The 22,089-nt window shown below is 44.3% G+C and overlaps 1 pseudogene; it reads left to right on the top strand.

Annotated features, from left to right (window-relative positions):
• The first annotated feature begins 225 nt into the window (after positions 1–225).
• Positions 226–22,089, top strand: part of LOC123408833 — a 70,334-nt pseudogene continuing 48,470 nt past the window's right edge.

The raw sequence follows: 22,089 nt of genomic DNA, 5'->3' as shown, positions 1-22,089 counted from the left end.
GTGCCCTCCATCCGCCCCCATGGCTGAATGTGTTCCGCCGGCCCTCGCTCGACTACGACCCTCTAGAACGTTCCCTTCCCCTCTGAACCGCACCATGGATATCCCTGAGCCGCCACGAACGTCCCCACCGCTTCCCTTCCTCCGTGGGTGGCCATGGAGTCCTGCTTCCTAACCTATCGGTCGTGCCACCTCAGTTAGCTGCCGGCTCGTCCATCGCTCCCCAGCATGGACAGAGGCCCCACGGTGGAGCGGCTTGCTGCCACAAGTGCTACGGTGGTTGGAACGCTACTAGGGATGGCTTGAGCCGCGGGGACGGAGCGTCGGTGCTTTGACCTAGCCTCCCCTGGTCCTGCCATGCGAGGAGACCACGCGGGGAAGAAGAAGCTGACTGGTGGGCTGGTAATACGTCCCAAACGTATCTATAATTTCTGCTTGTTCCATGATCTTTTGGGTGACATTGTTATATGTTTTGCTACCTTTTTACACATATTGGGACTAACCTACTAACTCAGTGCATCAGTGCCAGTTTCTGTCTACTGATGTCTTTTTTGAAGGGACTTTTACCCCAATTTACAGAGTCCCAAAAATCCCGAGAAAAATATATAAAAATCAGCGAGACGGAAGCTTCCCGAGCACCAAAGGTGGGCCAGAAGGGAGCCAGGGCGTGCCCATGCGGCCTCCCTGCACGACCTACCCCCTGGCTGCGCCCACATGTCGCTTGGGTGGGGCCCACCTCCTCTGACACCCTCCTTCGGCCTATATTTACCGCTCCAAGAGGAAACCCTTCTAGAATATGTGGAATCGCGAATTTATCCATCATTCCACAGCCGCAGCGCTTCCGAGATCGGGACCGTCAGAAGACTTCTTCCCGGCACCCTGTCAGAGGGAGGATTGACCACCGGGAGCTTCTCCACCGCCATGTTCACTTCCCGGACGTGCCGTGAGGAGTCCTCCTTAGACCATGAGTGCATGAACAGTAGCTATGTGATGTCTTCTCTCTAATCTTGCGCTTTAATTATTAGCCCTTGTGAGCTGCTCTACATGATCAAGGCATCTATGTAATTTTCCTGCTGTTGCTATGCTCGATTTGCTGGGATCTGATGGATTATGAGATTATGTTGAGATTCTGATGAGTTATATATTTGATTATCCTTTTATAGTATGCTCTTAGGTAATTCTTGCATGTTTCCGTTGCTTTTTATTGCTTTCGCCAAGTAGTAGATTGTAACTCCAAGAGGGAGCGTTATGCATGATTGTGGGTTCATGCCCCATCATGTCTAGCTTGAGTGACAGAAACATGAGACTAGGGGATGTGTTGTTTCCACCAGGGAGAAAACAATGGTGCTTGTGACCACGGTGGCAAGGATTGTTTACCTTACGGAAAGTTCGTTAATGCAGTTGTCCGTTGCTTTGAGTTTACACTTTGGGTGGGGCTCGCAACTTAACACCAGCGATATGTACTGGATAGATATCTCAAGGTGGATGACTAGTAAGTAGATGTTGATGAATAAATGGTCTACTTGTCTTGGCGTACCGCCCATTACTTTTGAGCCTCTAACTTTCTAGTAGCATGATTAGCATTGCGGTGCGTTTATAATTATGTCAATTGCCCAGCTGTAATTTGATTACCCATGCATAGTTGTTTATCGTCTTTTGGGAGAGAGACGTCACTAGTGATCATCATGTGACTAGGGTCCATATTACCACCACTACTTACACCTCCATCATTTACTGCTTTATTTTATTTTCTGTTGCAATCACTATCACTCTTCCCGCTTGTGTTTTGATCCTTTGCAAACTACAAGGCCGGAGAGATTGACAACCTCTCTGTACTCGTTGTGAGCAAAGTTATTTGTTGTGTGTGCAGGTCCACGTCTTCTGCTAGCGCTAGAGCAGCGGACACCTACTTGTTGATCGTCGGAGTCCTCCTGGTTCGATAAACCTTATAGTCCCCATGTAAGGGAAATCTGCTGCTGACTACATCTCCACCTTCCACTTGGGGTAACCAACAAGGGGTGAGAAGTATATCCATCAACTCTTCATCAAACAAATTTCTGGCGCCGTTGCCGGGGACTCGAGTCTTCAAGATAGGGGAGTTGCACACTATCTTTCACCTTTGCTTTCAGTCTTGTTAGTCTGCTTTCTAGTTTTTGAAGTTCGAATAATGAAATTATGACCCGGGGAAGTGAGTGCTTGAAGGTATATCTTTAGATCTTGCAATTAAATCTTTTTTGTTTCTTGTTTTCATTTCACTAGTTAGGCTCAATGGGAAACAAGAAAAATATGAGAGAGCTTTATAAACTTTATCTTGAACTAGGACATGAAGTGTTTGAGGAGAAAATTCAAAAATCTATGGAACTTTATTATTTTCATAACAATTATGATGGTGGCAATGTTATTGGTACGCTTTCTTTGAATATCAATATTGCTAATGACATGGAAAGCTCTAAGCTTGGGGATGACGGGTTTGATGAACATGATATTTTTAGTCCCCCAACTTTTGAGGAGAAAATTTTCTTAGATGATACTATGCTTCCTAAACATTATGATTACCATGATGATAATGATTGATTTACTCTCACTATTCCTAATAAGAAATATTTGGCTTATAAGAAGAGTAATGATACTTTTATGCTTTTGGATCATGGAAATAATGCCTTATGTGATAGTTATATTGTTGAGTTCATCCATGATGCCACTGAAATTTATAATGAGAGGGGGAGACATGGTTCTAAATACCTAAAAAATAAGAAGTTTCCCCTCTTTATGTCAAAGGTTTTGAAGCTGCACTTGTTTTGCCTTCCTATGCTTATTGCTTTGTGATTCAATGAATTATTCTATTGCAATATTCCTATGCATAGGAAGAATGTTAGACATAAATGTGTTAGGTATTTGCTACTTGATTCTCTCTTTTGTTCTACAACTCTTATTCCTACGAGAGCATCATTAAAATCTTAAGCCTATCTTTATCGCTATAAAGAAAGAGCTCTAGGGAGACCACCATTGTTATCTTTACTTTGAGTTTTTACTATCATTTTCAGTGGTCTTGATGCTTGTTACTACTGTATCAACATCATTGTATCTTTATTTTCAAGCTTTGTGCCATGTTTTAGCCTCCGATTGCAAGAAAGCTAAAAAGTTGTGACATGTTGTCAAGAAACATATCATGTCTGCTTGACGGACAAATTCGCCACAAATCACCAGATCCTCTTTTTGATTGGAATGTTTATGACAGAATGCTCTATATAATTGTCTTTCTGGCATTTGTTCTGATTGTTTTGATTTGAGTTGAAGAAGTGCCCCAAAAACATTATATACTACGTGCAGTTTTGTTTTTTCATAGATTCTACGACGTTTTGCATTTTCATCATTTTGCAAATCTCAAGCTTGTTTTTTCTTTGCAAAAACCTTTTGTAAATCTTGAGAAATAGTATCTTTTCATGAAAATCTTTATTTCCAGTAGATAATAAATTATTTTATCATGGGCACTAACCACTCTAATCAGCTTATGATGAGTTTCGTATGAAGGGAGTTTTCAAGTAGGCGATGGAAGATGATGAAAGAAGATCTAGGAGTGTCAAGCGCTCAAGCTTGGGGATTACCCCATGCACCCCGAAGAAATATTCAAGGAGACTCAAGTGTCTAAGCTTGGGGATGCCCCCGTGCATCCCCGTCTCTATCAACAATCATCAGTTCGTCCTTCTCCATGCTATATTTTTATCACCTCATATGTTATGTGCTATGCTTGGAGAGTCCCGCTCTTTACTTTTTAGTTTGTTTTAGTTTTGCTTGATGTTCATAACAAGTTGGAACCTAGCCTTCTTTGTTTGGGAGAGAAACACACTCCACTCCACTCTAGAACACAACATAAGTTTTCATGCTTATCTTTTTTGTGTGTTCTTTATCTTTTCATAGCTCATGTCATGCTTAGCTCTTGGTTTTCATGCTTTATCTTTTTAAGAGCTTTTATTTAGGTTGCTTTTGGAACTCTCTTGAGTTATCATGCTTATCTTGTTTAGAGAGTTGGCTTGTTGCACTGAGTTGTGTGTCTTGCCTGAGTAGGTAATTGAGGTTGCTATTTAAGTATAGTAGTAACTTGCAATAGTTTTGAGGTATTGATTTGAGTAATGTTTGGACTTTCGGTGCCAAGAGCTTGAGCCTATTAGTGATAGGTGTCGTATTTTGGGAAATTCGTGTGTTTTTCAAAAACTAAAAAATTAGTTGAGAACTCTAGCTACTAGGTTGCTCCCTAACCTCTGGAGGAGTTGGAATATATAGAGTACCCACTCGTACCATGGGTCAAGGACGCGCAAGGATAACCAAACTCCCAAACACTCCTCCTCGGGGTACTTGTCTCTTTGTGAATTTCCTGACTAGATAAAGAGTTATCGATAATAAGCGTATGAGTTCTTCGGACTAATGCGAGTATTCGATTGTTGGCACTTCCACCGTCCATATTTTGCTAGCCTCTTCGGTACCATGCATTCCCCTTTCTCATCTTGAGTGTTGGTGCAAAATTCTCCGGTGCATCCAAACCCTTGGCATGATACGCTCTGTCATCATAAGCCTCATTATATCCTTCCTCAAAGCAGCCACCATACCTACCTATTAAGGCATTTCCATAGCCTTCTCGAGATACATTCACATGCAACATCCACATTCTCATGACTTGATCTTCCTGTCATACATGCTTTTGCTTGATCGAGGAGACGCATGCTAGTTGGGACTTGCCCTTATTATTGCTACACGACGCGCTAGTTTCATTGCATATCCTGCTACACTAGCAGAGGCATAAATTTGCATACATCATGATAGTTTTCATTTGTCTTTATGGTTGAGTACTTCTTATAAAGTGTGAAGATCTTCTTTTTCATTATTGTAAATAATAGAGTGTTGCCCTTAAGTGAGGAAAATATCCCAAAGAGGACAAATTAAAAGATCTGAAAGAGGACAAATTAAAAGATCCCAAAGAGCACAAATGAGAGATAAATAGAAAGAGCCAAAGAGGCCGCACACAAAAATAAAAAAATAAAAAGAGAGGGGGGGAAACACTAATATTACTTTTGAAAGATCCACACTCGTACTCCATTGTTATATTTGTACTCCATAGAGATTATCATTCATGCATAACTATGTGGGACCCCTTACACTATAGAACTTGGCTTGTATATTCCACTGATGAGATTCCTCAAATGAGCTCTAGGTCTTCATGAGCAAGCAAGTTGGATGCACCCCACTAGTTTCATTGGAGAGTTTATGGTTTATGATGACAGAGCGTATCATTCCCCCACTAGTTTTCATGTGCATCCGTTACATGGCAATCCCTACTCCTCACATCATATCTATCATTTTGGCTTTCTCTCGCCTATGGTTTTCCTCATTGATGTACGTCTTTCACAACTTTTTGTCTTCCTTCCCCATCATTATTCTCTTTGCCATCCTAAGTGCCAATATATCTTGCTTGCGCTCACCCATTGGATGAGTGCTCAAAGTCGAAAGGGAGAGGATCATTTTTACTTGTGTCGGACTATTGGTCTGGGGATGAGTCAAAATAAGATTCTGAAGTAGACCAAGTGTTAAGTTTTAGTATATTGAGTTCTCAATTTAAAAAAATTATGCTCTAACCCATCTCCCACTTCTTGCATGCGAACACCATTTGGAGACATTCGAGTCACGAATAGCGAGAGCTCTTGCACCTTTATGTTCCTACTTTGCTAATTTCAATACTAAATATAGACTCTTGATTGTTATTGTCTTGACTTGAATTGCATATCTTACTTGCTTTACTTTGAAGTTCTAATATGTGTGTTAGCATGTCACCACAAAAAATATTTGTGTTATCATTTACCTAATCGAGGACGAGCAGGAACTAAGTTTGGGGATGTTGATACGTCCCAAACGTATCTATAATTTCTGCTTGTTCCATGATCTTTTGGGTGACATTGTTATATGTTTTGCTACACTTTCATACCTTTTTACACATATTTGGACTAACCTACTAACTCAATGCACCCAGTGCCAGTTTCTGTTTGCTGATGTCTTTTTTGCACGGACTTTTACCCCAATTTACAGAGTTCCAAAAATCCCGAGAAAAAAATAAAAAAATAAGCTTGACGGAAGCTTCCCGAGCACCAATTGTGGGCCAGAGGGGAGCCAGGGCCTGCCCAGGCGGCCTCCCTGTGCGACCTACCCCCTGGCCTCGCCCACATGTCGCCTGGGTGGGGCCCACCTCCTTTGACGCCCTCCTCCGGCCTATATTTACCTCTCCGAGAGGAAACCCTTCCAGAATATCCAGAATCATGAATTTCTCCATCACTCTGCTGCCGCAGCTCTTCCGAGATTTGGAGCGTCAAAAGACCTCTTCCCGGCACCTTGTCGGAGGGAGGATTGACCTCCGGGAGCTTCTCCACCACCATGGATGCTTCCAGGACGTACCGTGAGTATTCCTCCTTGGACAATGAGTCTGTGGCCAGTAGCTATGTGATGTCTTTTCTCCAATCTTGTGCTTCAATGATTATCCCTCGTGAACTGCTCTACATGATCAAGGCATCTATGTAATTTACCTGTTATTGCTATGCTCGGTTTACTGGGATGCGATGAATTATGAGATTATGTTTAGATTGTGATGAGTTATATATTTGATTATCCTTTTATATTATGTTCTTAGGTAATTCATGCATGTTCTCTGTTGCTTTTTACTGCTTTGGCCGAGTAGTAGATTGTAACTCCAAGATGGAGCGTTATGCATGATTGTGGTTCAGGCCCCCTGATGTCTAACTTGAGTGACAGAAACATGAGACTAGGGGATGTTTGCTGCCACCAGGGAGAAAACAACAGTGCTTGTGACCACGGTTGCAAGGATTGTTTACCTTACACAAAGTTCGTTAATGCAGTTGTTCGTTGCTTTGAGTTTACACTTTGGTCGGGGCTCTAACTTAATACCAACGAGATGTTCCGGATAGATATCTCAAGGTGGATGATTAGTAAGTAAATGCTGCTGAATAAATGGTCTACTTGTCCTTGTGTACCGCCCATTACTTTTGAGCCTCTAACTTTCTAGTAGCATGGTTAGCATTGCGGTGCATTTATAATTCTGTCAATTGCCTAGTTGTAATTTGTTTACCCATGCAAAGTTGTTTATCGTCTTTTGGGAGAGAGGCAACACTAGTGAATATCATGTCACTCAGGTCCATATTACCACCATTGCTTACACCTCCATCATTTAATGCTTTTTTTACTTTTCCGTTGCAATCACTATCACTATTCCCGCTTGTGTTTTGATCCTTTGCAAACTACAAGGCTGGAGAGATTGACAACCTCTCTGTACTCGTTGGGAGCAAAGTTATTTGTTGTGTGTGCAGGTCCACGTCTTCTGCTCGCGCTAGAGCAACGGACACCTACTTGTTTATGCTCGGAGTCCTCCTGGTTCCATAAACCTTACAGTCCCGTATAAGGGAAATCTGCTGCTGACTACATCTCCACCTTCCACTTGGGGTAACCAGCGAGGGGCGAGAAGTATATCCATCAAATCTTCATCAGCCGGAGACCACACCAGTATATCGCTGCTCACACGTCCAGCCAGGCCCGCACGGTGTAAGTGGAGGCGTATCCTCCCGAAGCCGTTTCTCCTGCAGCCTAGGCAGTTTTCGGCAAATACGCCTTCGGCGTGGCCGTTTCCTGGCCAACCCGAGCCACTGGGCCGGCCCAGGAGTTATCTTCCGCCCGTGCGCACTATAAGCCCCTGGTATAAACCTCCTTTTCCATTTCATAATACATTTATAATACCTCCAAATCTGATGATTCAAAATTCTGCAGGTTCTTAATATTCAAATGACTTTTCAAATGAATACTTTAAACACCACCTTTCAAAAATCCTAGAGGATCAAAATCAACTCCATATGGAGTGATTCCAATTTCCAGATTCTCCTAATATCTTGCACTATTTTTGAAGCCTTAGTCAACATTTTTATCTGGCATGTTTCTGTTGCACTAAATAAATAGCTCCCTTTTTCTATATATTCCATGTTATAAAATCCTTAGAACATTCATATCAACTCCAAATCAAGTGAAACAACTTCCTAAATGTTTCTAAAATCATGCTCTGTCACATGAGTGCCTCCAGTCATTTTTAGCAGAATATTTTATGTAGGCTTCATAAAGGATCACGTATTCCACTTTTCATCCATTCAAAAATCCCTCATGGTCCAAATCTCCTATAGCAAGCTTCAGGTATTTTTGTTATGACCACAGAGGTCCAAGAAAAATAAAATTCCTATTTATGTAGCACTTTTGTTTCTTCTTGTTCTGTGGCTTACTGTGTTTGTTTCCGACGATAGTTGATGCAGTAGACGAAGTACTCAGAGTTGGACCGGAAGACCTCGAAGACCTCGAGGTCGCATGTGAGCAAAGGCAAGCAGTCCTTTGACCATGTCTTAGAAAACATTTTCATACATGCCCAGTTGAATACTTATTCCGATGCATATAATTAAGGTTATTCGGTGCACCCCAGCATGGTGTTACCGATGGCTCCTCCGGAGCACTTGCATTGAGCATGACCTTACCATCTATGAGGGTCATGCTGATAATATGTTGACAAGTAGACAGTAGTGCTACGCATAGAAACAACATGTGCATGATGATGGTAACACAGAGTTGATATAAAAGGTTTTACGAAAACCCCGTCGGGTGCAAGTAATGCCTGAAGGTGATGATGTTGAGTTAGGTGACCACTTGTGAAAAAAGCGGTGCACCGGGAAATGTTTTGTGTGAGTGGTTTCGGAAATGGGATTATATTTATGATGTGTCGACCGTCCCTACCTTACATGTACGACCACGATACCCCTTTATGGGACAGGGCGTTGTTGACTAATCTGGTAGGTGCTAGCAAAGAGGCAATATTACTAGTGGCGGGAGTGATATGAGGTCACTCTCGTGACGGGGTCATACGAGCTAGGATGACTATGCCGTTTTTACGTGTTCCGGGCACACTGTTTGTCCCCGCATGGATGATACGGTCTAGAGTCGGTGCTCGTAAGACGTACATCATGTGGGATGGGAACCAATCGAGTGGACTCTTTGTCTAGGGTCGTCAAGGGAAAGTCAGTGATCGGGTACTTACCTCGGGTATGTTATATACCGCGAGTCGTGGTTGGCGCGGATGTTTCCCGGATCTCGTGGGTACAGCGTACAACCTCTAGAGAGTGTAAAACTATTCGAATAGTCTTGTCCACAGTCAAGGACAGTTGGGTAATCCTGCTTGAACTACGTCCAGTCATTTCCGCATAAACCATGTGTGTGTGTGTGTGTGTGTGCTTAAAGGTGTTATCTGAGGAAGATGACATGACAAGTTCGGTGACTTGACATATAGGGTGAACCTGTGGTGTTCAACCCTCAGCAGATATGTTGATATATGTGACCTGTTCTTCTGAATACCATCTAGCTTATGATGCATGTCCATTCAAGCAATTGATCATGTTTATTTACAATCAAAACCTACTTCCCGCAAAGGCTTCATATTACTTATTATGATACATTCCAAGTACTCATTGGCTTGCCACTAGTTATTTCATTGACCACGTATGAGAGAACATGATATGGTGAAGAGTAACTTGGTGACGTTCCTGCGAGCTAGGATGCTTCCCAGTCATAATGCTTGTAGGTTAAGGCCAATGGCTTGGGTTCACGCTTTCGACAAATATTTCCGCTATTGGTGAAGTTGGGTGTGTTGGACTTCAAGGTCCTATATATTTAAGACTTGACCGCAAAGGTCATTTATTGTGTCAAACGGTATGTATGGATGTAAGTTTATTCAGTTTTTGCGTGTTCAGTGAGCATTGATCTCTGGGATCACTAAGCACGTTCATTCGGCGATCTCGACACATAAGTCGGGGTCCCCAGGCAAGCCATCACAATCAAGTTAAGCATCACAAGCACACACAAACGTTTTAATTAGTCCTAATTTTTTTGCTATGTTGACTTAGTCAGGAGGGGCAAAACATAGGTTGTGAGAAAATCGTACTCCGACTTGACCTCGTCCCCGTTGCTGCTGGCCTTGGGGTGCTCCTCTTGTATTTGAATAGTACCAAATATAATCCTGAAAGAAAATCAAAGAAAAACATTGGGTACCAATGGTGTGTCAATGATTTGTTTTGGTTTTTAATGTTTTATGTGTGTTGACTCCTTTCCAAACGCAAAGGATGAGCCGGGACGCTATTTTGACATTAAGGCTCATCGGGAATGCTTGCTGGTGTGCACCATCTTGCCGCTGGGCGCTTCTATGGATAGATCTCGAGAACCCTTTCGGCAGGCGCCACACCTGACAAGGTTGACCTGTTATCCTCGCCGTGAACACACGGGGCATTGGGCATGCTTTCGACCCCCGTTGCGCAACGATTTTGAGAAGGGCCCAACCGCGCGTAGGTCTTCTCATACAGGTGGTAACTATAAAATAGGGAAATAATTTACTTATGTTTTCTTTCCACTACTAAGCTTCTTACCTTGAGTTGGTTCTCTCCAACACGCCCTTGTATCTCCTCCTTCCTCTACGATGACTTGTGCGCGGGGAGTTCCCTTCTTGGAGAAGCCTGCTTTCTTTTGAGAAAAAGAAAGAAGAGAAAAATAAGATGCGCTAGGAGCTATTAGTGGTTCTACAATGACCTTATACTCGCAATGAGCTATCGCAATAATCCGCACAATGAACATAATGGAAATATGTACTTAGGCAGAAAAAGTTGCGGTATATCTAGTTTTATTAATTGCGCACATGGTCATCACGTGGCTTTTTACGAAGGATTACAAGCATTGCTATGAGACTTGTACAAAAGTGGTTGTCATGGGGCCCGACAACCGCACGTGACAGGTAGAACTTGTGAAGATGCTCGATATTCTATGACTTTTGCACCGAGGTGCCATCCTCGGTCTCCACGCGGACTGGGCCAGGTTTGGTTACTCATACTACCCAGTAAGGGCCTTCCCACTTCAGCGTCAACTTGTTTGATCCCTCTGCAGACTGAATTGTTGAAGCACAAGGTCAGCTTCCTCAGCAATCCTGGTACGCACTTTACTACTATGGTAGCGATGCAAGGCCTTCTGGTACCTAGCAGCATGAAGTGCGACCTAGATACGATCTTCCTAGAGGAGCGTGGCATCGTCATGCTGTAACCGGTCTTGCTGGTCCTCATCAAAGCGTGCACTGTCAGTGATCTGTACATGAGTTCTATGGGGAGAATTTCCTCTTCCACGTAAACTAGGGCGAAGTGTGTCGTGCTGGTGGCTCGATTTGGCATCATTTTGATCGACCAAAGAACGGTCAATAGATCATCAATTCAGCGCCTTCCGTGCTTGCACAACTTGTCAAAAGTCCTCGTCTTGACGCTCTGCAACACTTCAGTGTTTTCCCTCACCACTTCCCCATTGCTCCTGGGTGAGCAACTGAGGTGAAGCAGACCTTGTTGCCGATATCTTGGCAGTATTGCATGAAAGTGCTGCTGGTGAACTACGTGCCATTATGGGTGATGCTCCTATTTGGGACCCCAAAATGACAAACAATCCTTGTGAGGAATTTGACTGCTGCCCACGCCGTTACCTATCTCACTGGCTCAACCTCGGTCCACTTCTTTAACTTGTCGATGGCGACAAACAAGAATTCGAAGCCCACAATAGCATGTGGGAGGGGACCGACAATGTCAAGCCCCTGAACCGAAAATTTCCACGAGAATGGTACGGTTTGAACGGCTTGTGTTGGTTGGTGTCTCTTGTTGGTGTGGAATTGGCATACTTCACATGTTTTCACCACCACCATGGTGTCTAGAAGGGTTGTGGGCCAGTAGAAGACCTGTCGGAATGCCTTCCCGATAAGGACATGTGATCCTACATGGGAGCTACAAATACCCTCATATATTTGTGCTAGCAGCCGTTGTCCTTCTTCCTGAGCGAAGCACCTTAGTTTCACCCCGTTGGGTCTCCTCCTGTACACATCCTTTTCTATGAACTAATACATGCTCGACCGTCGGGCTAATCTTTCGGCTTATTGTTTGTCTTCAGGGAGGTCTCTTGTTTGGAGGTATTGGACAATCTTTTGCGCCCATTCGAGAGCCCGTGGCTTGATGACAAGGACTAAAGGCATATCTGATGCTGCAGGAGCACTAGATTCGACGACAAGGACCGTCTATCCTGCCAGAGCTTGGCACTCACCGTCGAGCGTCTCTTCTACCGCGGGAGCGCTAGCTTCGATGGCGTACCGCATATCCCACTAGAGCTTGGCGCTCACTGTCGAGCACTTCGTCAACCCCGGCAAACTTCTTTGTGGCCACGGGTGGCTCTGTCCAGAAATAGTCACCGAAGATGATTTTCCTCTTCTTGGCTTGCCACCCCGGTGTTATAATCGAAGGCTGAGTGAGTCCGAGCACGAAGGTGCCTGGTTCCATAGGCGACTTCTGAGCTGCTCGTTTCAACAAGTCGTTAGTGATGTCATTCTCCGTCCTCGGGACGTGTTCCATCTGTAGACCGTCGAAGCGCTCTTCCCACTTCTTCACTTCACCAACATATGCTTCCCTTAGGGGGCTTTGGTAATCCTTATGGATCTCGCGCACAACCAACCATGAGTCCCCTGGGACTATTAACTTCCTGATCCCCAACTTTGCTACTATCCGCAGCCCAGCAAGCAAACCATCGTGCTTAGTTGTGTTGCTAGTCGACACCTCCTAACAGAAGTGCATTTGGATCACATAGCTGAGGTGCTCCCCGGTGGGTGTTATGAGCAGCACTCCCGCACCGGCGCCTTCCAGCGAGAAAGGTCCATCGAACTACATGACCCATGCCTGAGGTGTTTCCTTGCCGTGAAGGGCTGTTTTAGGGATTTCTTCATCTCGTGTTCGCGTCCGTTCGACAATGAACTACGCCAGTGCTAGGCTCCTGATGGTCGCCATGCTTTCAAAGTTCATATCGAAACTGGCCAGTTCCAACGCCCACTCAACAATCCTGTCAGTTGCCTCTGGATTCCTTAGGATCCGTTGCAGCGGGAAGCAGGTGAGGATTGTGATGCGGTGTGCTTGGAACTAGTGACGCAACCTGTGGGAGGCCATGAGGAGGCCAAATAGTTGTTTCTGAATCCCAGAGTACCTTGATCAATCCCCCTATAGGAGATAGCTAACAAAATACACCGGCCGTTGCACCACCTTCTTCTTCTGCACTGCTTGCTGTTACACTCCTCATGTTGCTTCCGTGTTGATTTCATGTCTCATAAGGGTTGGCCCGAGTTCGTCGGCTATCATTTCTGGGGCCATAGTATCGCCGTCCTTAGCTTCCTTTTCTACCACTATTGTAGCACTAACCACCTAGTTCATTGCTGTCAAATATAACAACAACAATTCCTTAGGCTTGGGTGTGACTACGAACGGTGCCAAGGAGAGGTACTTCTTTAGGTCTTGCGATGCTACTACTGCTTCCGGATTCCACATCATTGGGCCTACCTTTTATAGGATCTGGATTTACATAGGGCACGCTCTATGGATTTGGAGACGAACCAGTTGAGGACAACGACAGAGCCCGCCAGCTCGCATACGTCCTGACGCACATAGGTGCCTCAGTTTCTGATCGCCCAAATCTTGGCGGGGTTGTCTTCTATCTATGCTGAGAGATGAAGAAACCGAGGAGCTTGCATGATGGCACCCGAACAGACGCTTATCGAGGTTGAGCTTCAAGTTGATTTTGCAGAAATTTACAATGGTCTCTTCTAGATCTTGGATTAGTGTGGCCTTTTCCTTGATCTTGACTACCATGTCGTCCATGTAGTCCTCCACATTTCTATGCAGTTGTGGTCCAAGACAAATCTGGATAGCCCTCGAAAACGTTGAACCCGCACAGTTTAGGCCAAAAGGCAAAACGTTGAACTGTATCTGCTGCAGGGGGTGGTGAATGTTGTTTTATCTTTGTCCTCCTCGGCCATGAAGATCTGATGATAACCAGAGTAGGCCTCAAGGAAAGACAGCATGTCGCAACTGGCAGTTGATTCCACTATCTCATCGATGCGGGCAAGGGAAAGGGGTCTTTTGGGAAAGCCTTGTTGACATCTGTGAAGTCGATGCATAGCCTGCACTTCCTGCTTGCGTTGCACACCACCACGGGATTTGCCAACCATATTGGGTGGAGCACACCCCTGACTATACCTAGTGCTTCCAACTTTTTAATCTCTTCGGTAATAAACTCTTGCCACTCTAGTGCTTGTTTTCGGACCTTCTCCTTGACCGGGCATGCAAGAGGACAGACAGCAAGGTGGTGCTCGATCACTTCCATAGGAACACCGGGGATGTGAGACGATTTCCACGCAAACACATCGACATTTTCCCGAAGGAACGAGACGAGCACACTTTCCTATTTGCTATCGAGGGTGGCACTTATGGTGAAAGTACCCCCCCCCCTTGTCGCCCTCTTATGGTGCCACTTGCTTTGTCTTGGGGATTTTCACTCTATTTTTCTTGATCCCTGTGGCAGAAGTCTTAGATGAATCATCGACGGACATGTTGCGCTCTGCGGTGTGCTTCCCAGATTCGTCACGAGTTTGGCCTGAGGTATTGGACTTGTTCTTGGTAGGAGCGGGTGCCTTGTCGGCAGATCCCAGTAGATCTTCTCGACGCAGAGGACTGCGTCTTTCTTGTCGGCATGGATGTTGATGATTCTCATGGTCCCTAGAATCTTGAGCGTGTTGTAGGCATGGTGGGATCCTGCCATGAACTTTGCCAGCTTCAGACGGCCTAGGATTCCATTATACGGTAGCGACATCTTGAAATTGAGCTCGCTACCAAATGTGACCGGAAGGGTTATCTTTCCCTTTGGCTGAAATCTCCCCCTGTCCACTCGTTGGAAGGAGTTTGTGGGTTTAATGTCTGAAATGTTTATCTGCAGCCATTTGATTACATCAGGCGAAATCAGGTTTAGTTTGGCCCCATTGTCGACCAACATCTTTGTGACTCTAAGATTGTGAATTCACGGTGAGACCAACAAAGGCATGCACCCGACCACGGTCATGCGATCAGGGTGGTCCTCAGTGTCAAAAATTATGGGAGTGTTGGGACACTTGAGGGGCTTCCTTTCTCCTTCCACTGGCTCCGCCGCGTTGACTTTACAAACCCATATCTTGAGCTGCCTTTGGGAGGATAGCAAAGATGCGCCTTCGTCAACGCACAAAGAATCTATCGCTTTCTTGATTTCCTGCATGTCGGATTCCTCTTCATACTCATGATGATCATCATCACCGTCAGACTTGTCGTCTCGGCCTCTAGCGGGTTTTTCTTTCTGTTGTTTGGCCTTGCACGCCGACCACCTTGACCAATGCGGCCCTTCTGGTCAGATCCACCGGCACCATCTCGTCCCTTCTCGTTGTCGTTACTTTCATACTCTTGCTTCTACTTCTCGGTGAGTTGTTCTACTCTGCATTCGGTGATGTCGTGGCCCTTGGTGAGGTGGATCTTCAGGTACGGCTTGCCAATCTTCTCGCATGATGCGGCCTCATCATCTTTGGAGCACAATGACGTGAGTTGTGCTTCCCCGGCAATGGCGCTAGAAAAGTGTTGATCCTGCAATCTCTAGTGTTAGCTAGACAAATTCTTATGACAACGAACCTTCTCCTGCAACGGCACCAGAAGAATGCTGCTAGCACTCCTCGGCAATGAAACTGGAAGAATGTTGTTGATGGCCCACCAGCGCGTGGGTTCGCAATAGTTTTTGAGGGTAGAGTATTCGACCCAATTTGTTGGTTTACCAGTCGGGAGGTGAGAGTATACTCTCCAGTATTAGCAGCTGAATTTGTCAGATTCAACCACACCTGAAAGATTAGTATATGCAAGCACAGTAGTAACAACAAAGGAGCGAGTAACGGCAGTGTAACGAGCAATAGTAGCGGCAAAGAATAGCAGTAGTGACAGCAGTAGCAAGTAGCAACAGTAGCAAGCGACAGTAGTAGCAACAGTAGCAGCAGAGCAAGACAAGTAACATCAGTAGCAACAGTAGTAGTAGCAGCAGCAGAGCAAGACAAGTAACAGCAGTAGCAACAGTAGGACAAACTCGTAGGCAATGGGTCGGTGATTTGTTTGGATGATATTCATCATGCAACAGTTATAACACGGAGAGATATGTGGCTAGCTCCCGTTCTTCAATGTGATGTAGGCATGCATTCCGTGTGTCGTCATATGTGCTTAGGGAAAAGAACTTGCATGACATCTATTGTCCATCCCTCCCGTGGCAGCGGGGTCCAAAAGGAAACTACGGGATATTAAGGTTCTCCTTTTAATAAAGAACCAGACCAACGCACTAGCACTTGGTGAACACATGAACTCCTCAAACTATGGTCATCACCGGGAGTGGTTCCGGTTATTGTCACTCCAGGGTTGCTGGATCATAACACATAGTAGGTAACTACAACTTGCAAGATCGGATCTAAAACACACATATATTGGTGACAACATAATAATTTCAGATCTGAAATCATGGCACTCGGGCCCTAGTGACAAGCATTAAGCATGACAAAGTAGTAGCAATATCAATCTCAGAACATAATGGATACTAGGGATCAATCCCCATCAAAACTAACTCGATTACATGATAGATCTCATCCTACTCATCACCGCCCAGCGAGCCTACGAATAGATTACTCATGAACGACGAAGAGCTTCATGGAATTGAAGAGGGAAGAAGGTTGATGATGACGATGGCGATGATTTCCCCTCCCCAGAGCCCAAGACGGACTCCAAATTTGCCCTCCAGATAAAGAACATGACGTGGCGGCGCCTCCGTATCGAAAACGCGAAGAAAACTGCTCGTTTTATTTTTTCTGGGACAAAAGGAAACTTATAGAGCTGGAGTTGGGGGCAGCAGGTGCTTGTGGGCCCCACAAGCCTGCCCACCGCCAACAGGGGGGGTGGTGGCGGAGCAGGGGCTTGTGGCCCACTGGCCCACCCCCTGAGGTGGACCTTGGCGCAGATATTTTTGATATTTTCCAATACTGCTCCTCGTAAATTTTCGGGACGTTCGGAGAACTTTGATTTCTGCACAAAAATAACACCAAGGCAATTCTGTTGAAAACAGCGTCAGTCCTGGTTAGTTCAATTCAAATCATGCAAATTATAGTCCAAAACAAGGGCAAAAGAGTTTGGAAAATTAGATACGATGGAGACGTATCAACTCCCCCAAGCTTAAAACCTTGTTTGTCCTCAAGCAACTTAGTTTACAAACTGAGAGAGAAAGAAAAACTTTGACAAACTCTGTTTGATCATGTTGTTGCAACTATGTCTAACTCATAACCAGAATTTCAGAAAGATCACAAGTTAACCACATAAGAAAATGACACAAAGGTCTCACGGTAAACTAATATCAATGGCATAATCAGCTAACGAGCAAATAATAATGAGTTTCAAATACCAACACTTCAATCAAAACAAGCATGAAGCAATATGAATAGCTGGTATCTTGCTAGCTCTTTCTGAGACCGCAAAACATAAATGCAGAGCACTTTCAAAGATCAAGGGCTGACTAAACATTGTAATTCATAGCAACGAAGATCAAGTCATAGTCATACTCAATATCAATCAAAAGCAAATCATAAAAATGATAGAGGTGCTCTCTATTTGGTGCTTATATAAGAGGAGGATGATTCGACAGGAAAATAAATAGACAGGCCCTTCGCAGAGGGAAGCATTGATTTGCAGAGGTGCTAGAGCTCAAGCTTTGAAAACAGAGATAATAATTTCGGGTGGCATGCTTTCATTGTCAACGCAATGACCAAGAGTTCTCAATATCTTCCATGCCACTCATGCTATAGGCGGTTTCCAAACAGAAAAGTAAAGTTTTAACTCCCCACCAACAATCAATCACACTCCACGGCTAGCCGAATCCTCGGGTACCGTCCATACTAACATCAATCCGGGGGGAGTCTTGTTTTACAGTGATGTTTTCGATTTAAGCGTGGAACTGGGCATCCCAAATATCGGCCCCTTTCTCGTGAACGACTGTGAATAAACACATGTCGAGGATAACACTCCTAGCATGGAAGATACCAATAGCCCTCTGTCACCACATGAGCAGTTCGGTCATGCAAAACAGATTATTTCTTGAAGGTTTAGAGAGTGGCACATGCAAATTTACTTGGAACGGCAGGTAGATACCGCGAATAGGTAGGTATGGTGGACTCTCATGGAAAAACTTTTGGGTTTATGGAAGTGGATGCACAAGCAGCATTCCAGCTTAGTACAAGTGAAGGCTAGCAAAAGTCTGGGAAGCGACCAACTAGAGAGCGACAACATTCATCAAGATGCAATGAGTTTGACTAACATTGAATGCAAGCATGAACAGGATATAAATCACCATGAACACGAACATCATAGAGGCTATGTTGATTTTGTTTCAACTACATGCATGAACATGCGCCAAGTCAAGCCACTTGAAACATTCAAAGGAGAATACCATCCTATCATACTACATCATAGTCATCTCAAAATCTATGTTGGCATTCAAGACAAACCATTATAAAAGCTCAGCTAAATAAGCATGGCATCAGAAACTATGATCTCTAAGTTGTCACTGCAAACATGGTTCTCTCACAACAGAGCAAAATCTGGGTCGACAAGCTAGTCATATTTACAAAAACAAAATAGATAGAGTTCATCCCAGCTTTTCAGTCCCAGTCACTTCTTCATATATCCTCATTGTTGCCTTTCATTTGCACGATTGAATGATGAAAACGATAATAAGCGCATTGGACTAAGCTGAATCTGTAGGCAAACACAAAGGAGAAGACAAAATAATATGGCTCTTTGAAAGCTAAATAGGCAAGCATGTCAGAACCACTAAGCATTGTAACCAATATCTTCTACCTTGACACAAAGAAAAAGAAAGCTATTTACACGAGAAAGCTCCCAACAAGCAAAAGAAGAAAGAAAAATCTTTTTGGGTTTTCTCAAAAGGACACAAAACAAGAAAACAAGAAAACAAAAAGAAACTAGCATGGATAATATAGTGGCAAAGTGTAAACACCGGCTAACAAAGTGAAAGCATAAGCATGAATGTAAAGTCGGCGAGAACACGTACTCCCCCAAGCTTAGGCTTTCGGAATAACTTGGTCTACTCCCATGGACGATCCTGGCGAAACCGAAAGTCATAATAGGTGTTATATGGCAGTGCTGCAGCCACTGCCTGAATAGCTGCCTCACGAAGTCGAGCAGTGGTCGCCTCCCTCTCATACTCCTCTGCCTCTCCTATGGTTATGTAGTATCTTCGTTTTACCTGAAAGTCAAAGAAAGCAGGAGCACGAAGGATAATATGGAAAACACGATGTCGGTTAAATATCAAGCGGTATAGGAGGGATCCATGATCTCTCTCAAGGAACTGGTAGCGTGTTAGAGCGACATGATGAAGGTAGGCTGTACGGAGAGGAGGGTCTTCTGGACGGATGGATACCCCAAGAAAATTTGCCAAGCGTGTAGCATAAACTCCACCAAATAAATCCCCCTCACTGGCATTTTTATTCAGCCTCCTTGCTATAATGGCTCCCATATTGAAGCTCCTGTCACCTGTTACTGCACTCTTAAGGATACTAAGGTCGGAAGCGCATAGGTGACAATGTGCACCGTTAACGTTAATGCACCTACCTATGAAGAGGGCAAGGTAGTGCAAGGCAGGGAAATGGATGCTTCCTATGGTGGCTTGCGTGATATCTCTAGTTTCTCGAACAGTTATACTGGAGAAAAAGTCTCTTACCGAAGACTTAGGAGGATCATTAACACTACCCCCATCGAGTATCTTGCAAATCCTATTGAAATCCCCAGATCCACGGTATAGGATTTATCGTACAGATCAAATAGTATGGATGATTCACGGCCAGCTAAAAATTTAAATATACGCACGAAAGAGGCAGTGAGCATAGCATACTGGTCACATTTATCTGAGAGGAATTCTTCTAACCCGGCATTGCGGACAAGTGCATCAAACTCATCCTTGAAGCCTACTTTGATCATGAACTCATCGGAAGGCCATTCACATGGTTGCACCGGTGTGTCCCTTAGTTGAAAAGGTTCGGGCTCCTGAAAAGAGAGACGGGGACCCTTCTTACTTGAGGAACCACTATAAAACTTCCTCCTGAACATAATTTCCTTTTGCTGAAATTTTTGAAGTTCAAGAGAAAAGTGAATAAAGACCCACCACACCTTGTAGCAACTACTCCTACTAGTGCCTAGAGACCGTATCACGCACTAAAACTACTTGGGACCAGCTAAAATCAACCTTTCAAGCTCAAGAACAGGGTCACCAAGGTAGCAATAATTCACGAAGGATAAAGCACTAGAGAAAAAACTAATTGGACCAATGGAGGAGTCACTTACCAAGGAGTAATTTCCCCAAAACAGTTCGGAGAATGGTGCTTTGAGCAAGAAGATCGAAAATCACAGCCAAATGAGCAAGAACACGGGTTTGAGTTGCGAAACAACTTTTTCTGGAGGTGGAAGAAGAGGCTAGGAGCTGGAATGAGTGGAGGGGGTGCCTGTGGGCCTCATAAGCTTGCACCCCGCCACCAGGGGGTAGGTGGCGGTGGGGGGCTTGTGTCCCACTGGTCAGGCCCCCTGACCAACTCTTAGGCCCAGAAATTTAAAAAATTCCAGAAAAAATCATATTGAATTTTCAGGACCATCGGAGAACTTTTATTTTCGAGGTATTTTTCTCCAGGACGCTAAAACAAAAAACAGGAAAAACTAAACTAATTCTATCATTTTTCTTCTAAGCAACAGAAAAGGAAAACTCAAAACAGAGGTATGTGACTCTTTGATTCATCCGTCTCATGGTCATCGAAAGAAATCTGTCAACGGGGTTGATCAAGTCCTTATGACAAAAATTTCTCGAATCTCAAAAGAGAACTGAGAATTTTCGAATAGCCACTAAGTCACCTCAATGGGGATATGTATCTCCCCAACAAGCAAATCATACTTCATCTTGACACGAGGAATAGGGCATTCAATGCTCCCAATGAGAATCGATGAAGTCTTTTCGATAGCATTGATGCAATGTACTGGATATCGTTTCTTCGGAAAGTGCACTGTGTGCTCATTACCGTTGACATGGAAAGTGACATTGCCCTTGTTGCAATCTATAACAGCCCCTGCAGTGTTTAAAAGGGTCTTCCGAGGATGATAGCCATGGCATCGTCCTCGGGAATATCCAAGATAACAAAGTCTGTTAAGATAGTGGTGTTAGCAACCACAACAGGCACATCCTCGCAAACGCCAATAGGGAAAGCAGTTGATTTGTCATCCATTTGCAGAGAAATTTTAGTGGGCGTCAACTTATCCAATTCAAGTCTACGATAAAGAGAGAGCGGCATAACACTAACACCGGCTCCAAGGTCACATAATGCAGTTCTTACGTAGTTTCCTTTAATGGAGCAAGGTATAGTTGGCACTCTGGGATCACCAAGTTTCTTAGGAGTTCCAGCTTTGAAAGTATAGTTGGCAAGCATGGTGGAGATCTCAAGATCTGGTATCTTCCGTTTATTAGTCACGATATCTTTCACGTACTTGGCATACAGAGACATCTTGAGCATATCAGTTAACCGCATCTGCAGAAAGACGGGTCTTATCATCTCAACGAAGCGCTCAAAATCCTCATCATCCTTTTTCTTGGATGGCTTAGGAGGAAAGGGCATAGGTCTCTGAACCCATGGCTCTCATTCTTTACCATGCTTCCTAGCAGTGAAGTCATTCTTATCGTATCTCTTAGGTTGTGGATTATCAGGATTAACCGTAGGTTCAATCTCCACACCCTCGTCATGGCTAGGTTGAGCATTATTATGAACATCACTGTCCATATTGTCACCAGGTTCATGTTCATCACCTGATTGTGTCCCTGCATCAGACGCAGAAATACCATTAGGTTCTTCAGGTGTGACAGTATTTGGTGAACTGGCGTGTAGGCTTCTATCATCCTTCTTCTTCTCCTTGGGATGACTAGGTGTATCAGCATTGATTCCTTGAGAATATTCATCAATTCTCTTAGGATGACCTTCAGGATACAAAGGTTCCTGAGTCATTTTGCCTCCTCTAGTAAGGACTCTGA

This window comes from Hordeum vulgare, chromosome 7H (genome assembly GCF_904849725.1).
Source record: "Hordeum vulgare subsp. vulgare chromosome 7H, MorexV3_pseudomolecules_assembly, whole genome shotgun sequence".
NCBI lineage: Eukaryota > Viridiplantae > Streptophyta > Magnoliopsida > Poales > Poaceae > Hordeum > Hordeum vulgare.
This window is presented reverse-complemented; position numbering and strand designations above follow the sequence as displayed.